Source organism: Ictidomys tridecemlineatus, chromosome 7 (genome assembly GCF_052094955.1).
Source record: "Ictidomys tridecemlineatus isolate mIctTri1 chromosome 7, mIctTri1.hap1, whole genome shotgun sequence".
NCBI classification, from domain to species: domain Eukaryota; kingdom Metazoa; phylum Chordata; class Mammalia; order Rodentia; family Sciuridae; genus Ictidomys; species Ictidomys tridecemlineatus.
Window position 1 is genome coordinate 185477332 of NC_135483.1, and position 12171 is coordinate 185489502.

Consider the following 12171-nt stretch of genomic DNA (forward strand, 5'->3'; position numbering starts at 1 on the left):
CAAAGGCCCATGGGTTGAAGACTTGTTCCCCCAATGCAGCAATGTTCAGAGGTGGGACTTTGGGAAAGTGACTGGACCACAATGGCTCCGACCTCATCCATGGATTAATCCATTGATGGGGCTCATGATTAATGAACTGTTGGGAGGTGGTGGAAACTGGTGTTGGGCCCAGTTGGAGGAAGTAGGTCACTGTGGGCATGTCTTGGAAGGACATATTTTTCCCACGTTGCTTCTTCTCTCCCTCTTTGTTTCCCACCTGCCATAAAGTGAGCAGTTCTGACCTACCCTGTGCTACCACCATGATGCTCCGCCTCAGCACAAACAGTGAGTGAATCTTTCTTCCTTCACTCTGGTTTTCTCAGGCATTTTGTCTCAGCAATGGAAAACTAACACAACCTCCTAATGTTTTTTTCCCAGATTAAGACTATATTTCTGTTTAAACTAATAGCTTAGATGTCTCCGTGAATAAGGCAACAGTTCCTTTTCAATGCCAGCTAGCATTTTCAGATACTATTAATTAATCAAGTTATTGTTGACAAAATCTGAATAAGGTCTATAAAAACTGGGGCTGGGGTTGTGGCTCAGTGGTAGGGCACTTGCCTGGCACCTGTGAATAACTGGGTTCCATCCTCAGCACCATATAAAAATAAAGAAAAGAAAGGTATTGTGTTCATCTGTGACTAAAAAAATATTTTAAAGAGACTAATAAAACCAATAAAAACAAAAGACCCACATTTGTCTCCTACAAACATATATGCCTTCTGAGCTCAGCAGAGAATATCTCCTTTTGGATATTAAATCAACCAGTTATGGGTGCTAGAGATGAAAGGTGAGAGAGAATGATGAGAGGCCAAGCTAGGAATAACAAAAGACCAGCAAGAAATAACGGAAGAACAACAATCTCTCACTAAAATAGCGTCACAGTCACCCACCAACGGTCTTCTTTGAGAGGCAGTTTGTCATTATAGAGCCAATTCAGCAACTGATGGGAAAGACACCAGTGAAAACTGCATAGGAGATGGATGGCATTTAAAATCTATAATTTTCCTATTTTGAAAAAAAAAAAAAAAGCTACTTTCTGAAACAAAAAGGAAAAAATGTGAATGTCAGTTTAGATGCAGTAAAAAGTTGTTTTTTTCCTCTGTCACCGCTTGTTTTCATTTCCGATGTTTGGAATTGTTCTCTCTAGATCAGATTTACAAAACGTGTAGCCTGATTTCAAAATGATCCTCTCCACCCTGCTCCCCAAATATTGCTAAACCAAAATAGGAGGTAGCTCCAATCCCCTTGACAATTAATCACAGAGAAATCCGTAATATCTACCTGTGAACGTCTGTCGCCAACAGTTCTTGGAGTCCCTAGCAGTTTATCTAACAGGTGTCCTGATATTTGACCCCAAAGCTAATGGATCTGGTGCACCTGCGAACAATAATGTAGCGCCACACATCATTGCTTCTAATGGCTTGGGGCCAGTGGGGGAGGAGGGCTTTTTAAATTCAGCAAAAATTCGTGTCAATATACATAAAGTAACAAAACAAGAAAACAAACAAAACGCATCCAAAGCAAACAGAAATGAATCCACGTTGAAATAAAAGAATTACGTAACGAACACTCAGACCAAAGCCACTTCCATTTCCGATCACAAGGTGGCGGCAGGAGCCTTCTCATTTAACACAGAGGAGCCCAATGCCCAGGGAATTGGTGAACACACCTAGAAACTCTGTGGGTTGTGACACTCTCCCCTGCTCAGGTCAAGCTTTTTTTCAGCGAAATTTAATTAGTTAGATGAATGCTTTCTGAATGCTACCCTGCAGGAAATCCACAGGCTCTCGGTTTTAACACAGACCTTGCAAGGTGATCTCCCCACAGTTTAGGCCTCTGGAACATGGCAGAAGCTGAGCGGGTCCCTGGCTGTAGGAGCTTGGACAGCTCCAGCAGAGCATGATCTTGGAATTATTATCTTTTTTTTCAAATGAGAATAGTCTAGAATTGTGACAAATTGCACAAATGGCAAGGTCCTTGAGGGCCAGCTGGAGTGACTTGGGTGCTAGCTGGTTTCCCTCTTGTTCTGTGCCACTGATGACCCAGACCTCCTACCATGACATCACCTCCACACAGCCCCTACTGGGACCCTTCAGAAGGGAAATCCCCTCTGACCTGGTGGAATTGGGGTACCTACTTCCCCTAACACCAACCAGGCTCTCTACTTGAGCTGGCTCTGTTTGCTCCCAGCATGTCTGTTGGCTGCTGGAGCTAAATCTTACTACCATATTTTTTTTAAGAAGTTTATTTCAATCTAAGTCAATAAACTACAATTTTCTTGAATACATACCAGAATGGTATATCATTAAGAATATCTACTTGTTTTAGCTCAATAAAATTCTATGCATAGGCATGTTTTATTCATTCAGAGCATAACCTTCCATTCTTCTCTCCACTCAGAAAAATAAAGAGTCCACTCTCCCCCCCACCTCCTCACCACGATCCTTCTCCACCAATGCTGAGTTCTGTTAACTGCTCCATGCCACCTCCATTAAAAATCACTGTGCCCCATTGTGTTGCTTGGGAACTAGACTATCTAGATTGGTCATCCTAATTTAGAAATTTACTAGCAGAGTGTCTTTGGGCCAGTTGCCTAATGTAGCTACAACAGCACCAAATTGGAGGCCTGTGTAAGACTTACTGAGATCAAAGCACTGGGCACAAGGCCAGCACAAAGCCAATGCTGAGCGAGCGGTCACTGGTCACCTCCCTAGCGTTCCGCGCTGGGAGGTGAATTCCCCGTTTGTATGAAGCATGTCGATTCACCCTGATGCGTTGACATCTGGGGCCTTGCTGACCTAGAGAGACCAGCTGTGTCAGGCTGGCAGGTTCCTACAGAGAGTGGCAGACTCATCATGAGTGTGCCTGTCATGGACAACCCAATCCACCCAGAACCAGTCAGAGCTGCTCCTTTATGGAGTTCTTCTCATGGAGTCCTCTTAGGCAGGCCACTTAGTCCCCTGTCCTAATCACACCAGGGCTGGGCTAAGGCAGCTAGAGAGATCCCCTGCACCTCTGAGGCCATGAAATTATTCAAAGCAGCCAATCCTAATCCTGCCAACTCTGCCTCACCCATTCCTCCCCATGGAAACCACAACAAAGACTCTTTCCCACCATTTTTAAACTAATGGATAATAACTGTACATACTCATAAACAACTCGGGCATAATGTGGTCCCTGGACACATGTGTACAATGTGCAGGGGCTAATTAGCATAGCCATCACCTCCAACATGTATCATTTGGTGTTGGAAACACTTAAATTCCTCTCCACAAGCCCACCGTAGAGCTCTTGCTCATGTTTCCGCCTCACTCCTCTGCCCCTGACCACCCCTGGCACTTCCCCATGTGGCCCCAAAGAGTACCGTGTGCCCCTCCTCCGCACACTGTAACAAGCTGTCTTTTCATTGTAGCTCTGGTCGCTATTTCCTGATCCGTTGGCCTCACCGTACCTGAATAATGATAAAACCTACCTTTTAAAACATTTTAACAAGAAAGCATTGGAATAATTGATATTTTCAATGTTATCAAAATAGAACTCTACATGATTGTCAATAAAATTCAAAGGATCAATATTTAAGGTCTATTATGAGCGAAATATGACCGGGTGGTTTGAGAAAGATAGTTATGCTACAACAATCATCTTCAGACTTCATGGTCTGATTCCCCCTTAGAAGAACCAGGTACATGTGCAACATAAATCACATGGTCTCTGTTTTTGGTGCAGTCAGAGAGGCACAGGAAATGAGGAGAAAACAGAAGGACAGATGAACTTTAGCATTTTTTATTCCACCCAACTAAGGTTTTACAATGATAATTTGGAGATTTAGAAAGACCATGAAAATCGCTTTTTTAAATTAAGACTTTCTTAACTCAAGTAAGTCATTGCCACCTGACAAAAATTTTATGCTGCAGTGGAACAAAGTTTGAGTCTCAACTGCACACAACTATGGAAGAAGTGAAGCAATGTTTGTACTTAGAAAGCTCAACCCTGTATGTGGGAAACTTGTGTTTAGGTTGTTGACTAACCTGGCCTAGTCACAGCCTAGGAGACTGCTTGCATAAAGTTTATCTAGCAATGAAAATTAGCAAAAGCATTTTGAGATTTTAAAAAATCTTTTATTATAAAATATGACTGCCTCCATGGGTTACCATTTTTTCACTTGAGGGTGATTTTTATACTGAATTTAAAAAAAAAAGACATTTGCATTCATTTTCTATCTGGAGCCACTCTTTCTGGATTTCTTCTGTGATTTGATATGCACTGACATGAACATTGCCTATTAAATTTCCTGTCTTCTGAGTCATGCCTCTGTGTTGTTTGGGGCATGCAGAAATCTATCACCCATGCGCTCACATACAGACCACAGATTTGGTGGGAGCAATACCAGCAACTGAACAGCAACACAACAAGAATCTTCATACTCCACCATGCAAAGAATTATTTTCAAACCAGTCAGTAACTTTTCTGGCTTCACACACTGCAATTTTAATTCATTAAAATGCAATTTTAATTCATTAGAAGCTCCTGGAATTTCATCACATGGAAGGAATGCCAATTCAGAAAAATGATACTTTTTTTGTTTCTTGTATTGTGGTTCTGGGGTTTGAACCCAGGACCTTGTGCATGCAAGGCAAGCACTCTACAACTGAGCTATATCCCCAGCCCCAAATTATACATTTTTAAACTGATGTCTTCATTGCTGCTGTATCTCTTATCCAACCCACTCATCTGGATTTTCTGCCAAACATATTGGGCTGAATTGAAAAAAAAAAATACTAAAAACCTTTCTTGGTAAAACTTTATTTTTAGAAACCTGGATTGAAACTAATTACAGATAAGTCATAGGTTAAAAATTCAATTGAAATTTTCTTCTTCAAAATCTCTAAAACTTCAAATAAGCATTTATAAAGTGCTTCACATTTTCAATTCATTAATACATAAACAATCAGTTCTAACAGTGGCATAATCTGTATATATTTCATTTTAAAAAATGGGGACAGTTTTAAAAGTACTTTCCATTAACCATAGTAAATTTTTCCTAGGTAGGAAGTCTATCTCTAACAGTCAAATAACTGAAAACAGTCCTCCAACATTTAACATGTTTTCTAACACTGGAGGAACCTCTATCTTTTGAGATTTCAACATCTGGTTCTGAAGATCGCTTGACTCATCAAAATCTTTTTATCCTCCTCTGACAAAGGGCAATTCTGAAGACAAGGCTGGCCCAGCATGCTGCATGTAGAGGGGCAGAAGTCGTATGTGACTTAACCATCTGGCAGAAGCCATTTCCTGTATTATTTTGCTGTGTTTTTACTTCTGTGATCTTCGGGATGCCGATGAGTCTTGCATTTGGAGACTGCTCATGGTCTGCAAACCTTGCAAGTCCATGCTGTCCTTCAGAAGTCTGGTTGTTGCTTGGCCACGTGCTGGTCTCTTCTGGAAACATCCCAGCAGATACACTCAAAATAATGTCTTACCTTGCAGGTTTCTAGATCTTTGTTCCACCCAGCAAGATCAGCTATCCTGTGTGAACTCATCTCTTCCCCAGAATTCAGCTTGCTCTCTCTCCTGCACAGCCTATTATTTTTTTCCCAATGGGAAATGTTACTTACAGGAGTTTGGTTTTCAAGATTCCAAAGTTAGAGATTTTAATCCTCCAGGATTATGATTTGGGGAACTTTAGATTTTAGGATTTTGATCTTTTGAGATTTCAACATTCAGAATTATGGTATTCAGGATTGTGTCTGTTGGGATTATGACCAACACGAGATGCAACACCTTAGTAGCTCAGATACGGAATGCTCATCACGATTATGATTAACCTACCCAAGAATTGTGCATTCCACACACAGTTCTTAGTTCCAGGTCCATTGCTGGGTTCTGGCTCTGCCCTGTGGTTTCTAAACCTCATATTTAAGATGCCCAGGATCCTGCACTCCCCCCACCATGGGTACCCCTCCACTAAGCATCAGGGACATTGATTCAATTCTTGTTGCACTGAACAAAAATCCTGTTGTGTGGCCACTGACAACAGATAGTATGAACTGGATCGGATCCCTTTCCCCACTCCTGCTCCTGGGATTTGATTTAGTCCTGCAACTTCCTCCTTCCCATGCTCCCAGGCTTTCCCTTGTCTAATAAGACAGTCACCATCCAGAGACACACACTTCTTTTTCCTGCCTCTCCTCGGGCAGAACTGTACTCCTGCCATCCATCACTCCCAGCTCCCAAGTTGTTCATGTTGGAGCAGGTGACCTCACTGGGCCAGCTCATGCCCGTGACCTGAGGGCAACTAAACAGAAGCCAAGCTATCAGCTGGGTAACACCTGAGCATCGGGCACCACTTGGTGAATGAATTGTAAAGTATCTTTCATTGTGGCCTTTTCCTGGTCCCTGCCTCTCCTTTGCCAATTAGAGCAAAAGGACTGTGGCCCCTGAGAACATACCAGCTGATTTCATTAAGGACTTTCCATCTTCTTCCAGTTCTATAGGTTTCCTGCAGAAGTAACCCTACAAACTTTACATGGACGCACACCGTTCATTTTAGCACAATGTAGGATAGAGAGGTGCCAGCCTATAGAGGAACTGAAAAGGGCCCTGCATTTTAAAGCACCATTAAGTCACTTTTCACACTTACTAAAGGCTGCCCCAGGACAGCTGTACTTGTGCCTCTTTTCCTAAATCAACACAACAAAGGAGAAAATATTTCCTTACCCCAGACTTCAATAACCTCATTCAACTATCTCCTTTTTATATGCAAACTGCAGATATTCCCAAAGTCAAATGATATATTAAGTGACTTCAGACTCCCACAGACTCTCATGGGTGTGGCTGGAAGCAAAAGCTGGCCCACATCAGTGAAGCAGAAATGGTGAGTAACCACTTAAGGAGGTGATTTATTCACTAATTATGTATCTCATGCCTCTGGTCCCAATCTGGTTTTCATTCTTTAGGTTGTGGTTCCTACAGTAGGGCAACATTTACAAAAGATGCTTATGTTTTTGTGCTTTTGCAAGTGGGGGACATTTCTGTGGTGTCCGGAGGGCCCATTTAAAGCTTGCACATCCAGCTCTGCGGTGTGCAAAATAATGGAAACCTGGTTCTCTGCTGCACGGTATTTCGTTCAGAAATGGGGGAACTTTTGTCTGATGATAAAGCTGCAGGAATCAACTTAAATCCTCAAGGTCTCAAGCCAGGCACCTATCTCTAAAGGTCGAGCACTATGCTGCTCAGCAGCCGGAGCTCAAGAGGGCCTTGCTGGAGGCTGGGTAAAACCCTCCGTGCACAGTGGGCTGTGCATGGACGCTCATCGGTGCTGTCGTTGAAGCTCTGTGGCTTCAAAGTGTCTCGGCAAAGACGACTCCATGAATACATCTCCCGGGAAGGAGTTTCAGGGTGATGAGGCCACAGTGTAGTCAGAAGAACATGCTAATTATGATTCCTTTAACTATTAGACTGGAGGCATCAAAACCAGGGGTTAGCCTCCTACCTTTCAATCTATGAAAACCAGTTTAGTAGCATCTGAAGGTTTCTTTCCACAACTGGCCCAGTTGTTCAGGACCAATTTAAGAAAATAAAAATTGGGAAAAGTACCTCTTTTGAAAGTGTTAGAAAAACTACAGTCTGTCCACACATGGATCAGTGATTGGTAGCTGAATCTATAATTTGATACAAGAAAAATATCAAGGGGAAGGAACCAAAATCACTTCCATTGAGACAGGTAATTAAGAGGAAACGAATCTCCACAATATGTGGGCTGTATTTATACTTGTCTTTACTAATTATTAATCCTTGGGCAGCATCAAATACAAAGTAGAGTGCATAAGTTTTATTACTCTGAATTATAAGAATTATGAAAACCAGCTTTGGAGTACATATTAAAACCAGGGACAGAATTATGTATACACCCAACAGCACTCCATTGGATTCAGATAGCACTAAATGTATGATGTGAGTGCTCAGGGGACACAGTCCAAGGAGATCAAGGCTTCCATTCTTTCCTTCAGTCAATTAATGCTCACGGAGGTTGGCTGTGGTCCAGGCACTGCCATAGTCATGATGGATACAGTAATGGAGATGATCCACAGGCCCAAACTCCATTGATAAGAAAGAGTGTGTGTGTGCATGGTTTGCATATAAAATGTCCTCTAAAAAAAAAAAAACTGGGAATGGAACCACCATTTGACCCAGCTGTCCCACTCCTTGGTCCATACCCAAAGGACTTAAAAGCAGCATACCACAGGGACACAGCCACATCCATATTTATAGTGGCACAATCTACAATAGCTAAACTGTGGATGTCCTTCAGTTGATGAATGGATAAAGTGGTATATATACACAATGGAATATTATTCAGCACTAAAAGAGAATAAAATCATGACATTTGCAGATAAATGGATGGAGTTAGAGATTATAATGCTAAGTGAAGATAGCCAATCCTAAAAAAAACAAATGCCGAATATTTTCTCTAATATAAACATGCTGATTCATAATGGGGTTGGGAGGGGACAGCATGGGAGGATTAGAAGAACTCTAGATAGAGCAAAGGGTGGGAGGGGAAGGGAGGCGGGGATGGAGATAGAAAAGACAGTGGAATGAGATAGACATTATAACCCTAACTACATGTATGAAGACACAAATGGTGTGACTTGACTTTGGGTACGACCAGAAATATGAAAAATTGTCTTCTACCCGTGTAATATGAAATATAATGCATTCTGCTGTCGTATGTAACAAATTAGAATAAATACATAAATAATTTTTAAAAAGTTTCCCCTAAAGGCTCACGTGTTGAAAGCTTGCAGTGTTCAGAGGTGTGTTTTGGGGAGTGACTGAATCATGAGGCCTCTGATCTCATCAGTGGCGTAATCCGTCCTTGGACTCAGAGACAGTGGACTGTTTAGTGGAAGGTGGTGGGAGCTACCGGAGGTGGGAGCCCGTGGCAGGGAGTGAGTCCTTTTCCCAGAGAGAGGAAAAGGTGACTGTTCCTCATTCCTCACATTTTCCTCTCTCTGGGCTTCCCAGCTTCCTTGAGCAGCCTTGTTCCTCCACAGCCTCTCCCCCATGAGGTTCTGCCTCACAGGCCCAGAAACAATGGAGCCAGTCAGCCATGGGCTGAAACCCTGAGCCACAGTAAATCTTTCCTCCCTTCAGTTGTTTTCCCCAAGACTTTTGTCACAGCAACAGAAAGCTGAATAACAAAAAGAAAGGGAAAAGGTGAGAGAGAGTGATAGGCAATACAAACACACTCTCTCTCTCTCTCTCTCTCTCTCTCTCACACACACACACACACACACACACACACACACACAGAGAAAAGCCCTTACCATTTAAAGGGCTTTGTAGTGAGGTGGATGGCAGCCCTCCCAAAACATCATGCCCCTATCCCACACCCCTGAACCAGTGAATGTGACCTTATTTTAAAAAGGGGCCTTTTCAGATGTAATTAAATGGAGGATTTTGAGCCTTGGGTTAACCAGTGGCCCTAGACCCAATAACAAAGAGACAGAAAAGACACAAAGAAGAGAAGATTGTGCTGTGAAGACAGAAGAGGCAGAGACTGGAGCTGCCATCCCCGCCATCCCCCGCCCCATTAATTGGGGTGGGGAGGGACACCTCCAGAAACTGCAGGAGGCCTCACACCTCCCAGGGAGAGCCTGGGCGACAGCAGGGAGACCCTGTGACACCTTGATTCTGGACTCCTGGCCTCCAGAACTATGTGAGAACCACTTTCTGTTTTAAGCATGTTGTTTGTGGCTGTTTGTTATAGCAACCTCAGAAGCTAATACAGGCTCTCAAGAAAACGAACAGGTGGACAGACACCAAGTCCTGGAAGGCCTTGCATTGTCAAGAGGTATGTTCCTGGTTAGAGACATGAACAGGATCCCACAGGCAGGGCCCCTTCAGGGAACACTCGAAGGATCATCTTTGCCAGTGTCCTTGCCGCCACGGTCTGGTTCAGGAGCAGGCACCAGTGTTTGTCTGTCCTGGGCAGAAGTCTATAGGCAGACCTGCTTCTCTGAGGGGACACGGCCTCCCTCTGTCCAGGTCCTGTCCTGCTTCCTTCCTCGCCTGCTAAAGGGGTGTGGGGAGGTCCTGGCTCTGTCACAGCCATGAGGAAGAAGCAATCCAACCAAAGCAAGAGAACTCCAGAGAGGCACGGAACCCCCAAATGAATAGTTTTTAATATCTTTATTCATTCCTTCGAAATTTTAATTTCTTCTTATGGCACCCAAGTTTTGTACTTGGCCTTAACACCTGTCTGGTGCTGCACCTGTATCCACATTAGCTATTTTGAACAAGAACAGAACTGGTTCAGACTGATTCAGGTTAAGAATAAATTTATCAGAAAAAAAGCTGAGAACTGGGCTCAGAAGATACACAAGAACAAACCGGGATGGACCAGCACCATCACAACCAAAATCAGGCCACAGAACCAACCAGGTCTAAGGGCTCCATTTCCACCACAGCCAAAAACGGCATAGTGTCTTCCTGGGTCGCAGCAAGGCTGCCCGCCTTGCCCACCCTAACCAAGGCTTCCCATTCCTGGGGGGAGCACCAGCGTATCATGGGACAAGACCTGACTGGCCAAGTCCAGGTCAGCCCAGGTCAGCTAAGGACAGGACATCTGTCTTTCAGATGGGCCTTTCCTCCAACCAAGACCCTTGTGGGGAAACTTCCTAATCGTGAATAAGTTTTTAATATCTACTATGCCTTCTTTTGGAAGGAAGCTGAAAACAAAAATAATAAAATTCGGTGATTGCCCGTCAGTAATTTAGATTATTATGCAACAGTGCCCCCTAGTGACATATTTTGGTAGGTTAAAGAAAAACAGGTAACTACAAGCCCCATTTAAAAATAATAATAATAATCTTAGTAAAATTCAATCCTACTTAATTTGGGTAGTTAATTAGACCACGTACAAAGCAAAAGAAGATTCCAAAATGAAACTGTAGTCCAGAGAGAGAGAGAGAGAGAGAGAGAACCGTGACTTATGATGGATAAAACGGCTCTGTGATTAGAGTGTCAGCAACATCATTTCTGCCGTGACCCCTGAGTGTATCTCTACCTGATCCTTTGAAGCCCTCACAACCCTGCACGCCCTCAGCTGAGCTGTGCCAAGGTTTCGCAGTGAGACTTGAAGTTCAGGACAGTGGAGCCTGAGCCACCCTGGGGTCTGGCTTGTGGAAGAGATGGCGAGGCCTGAGCCTTGAGAGCGCATTTCAGTAGAGCGCAGCAGCCCGAGCAATGGAGGAAAACACCAGCCAGGTGAGGTGGGGCAGGTTTGTAACTCCCAGTTTCAGTAAATAGCTTTTTTTAAAAAAAAAAAATTAAGTGAATAAAATATTTATTAATTTTCTTTACTTCCCTTAAAGTCAGTAATATGATGTCTCAACTGTTGTTAAAAATAAAAAGGCCTCAGGATGTGGCTTGGTGGTTAAGCACCCCTGGGTTCAATCCCAGGATGAAGGAGAAGCGGAATGCTACGTTTCCACCCCTTGCTGTGTATTCTTTGAACAAATTTTTCAAAGAAGCACTTCTCTGACCCCAGCACTGGGAACAGACATCTGCTGGACAATGCCGCAGTCTGGCTGGGCACAATTCAGGAGCCACTTGTCAAAAGAAACGAACTTTATTTTTAGAACCACACACGCCAAACAAAACAGCTCCTCAGGAAAAACCCTCAGAGCCCAACTGCCACCACTGGCTTCCCACAAGCCTCTCTCTCCACAACAAGCCTCTCCACCTCCCACAATCCTCCTGCTCTTGAGGCCGATTGGCTGGGTCGCATGGGCGGAGCCAAAGAAGTCCCCCAATGAGCATCACCACACAGGAGCCAATCAGCTAGATGTTGCTGGGGCCTCTGTGAGCCAATCATCAGCCGGCAGCTGGAAGTTTGCTGGCAGCTGGAAGTTTGCTGGCAGCTGGAAGTTTGCTGGGGCCCCTTCAGCTGTGGCTCTCAACAGGACAAGCCCCTGAGGAGGGATTTTAGCCTGGAGCTAAATGACAAGAAGGAGCCCTGTGCTTAAAGCAGCAGAGCCAGTTTTTCAGGCAGGGGGGTCAAGCAGTGTGGACACCCTGCTGATATGAGAAGCCTCTTCTGACACCCTTCCAGGGGCTGGAAGG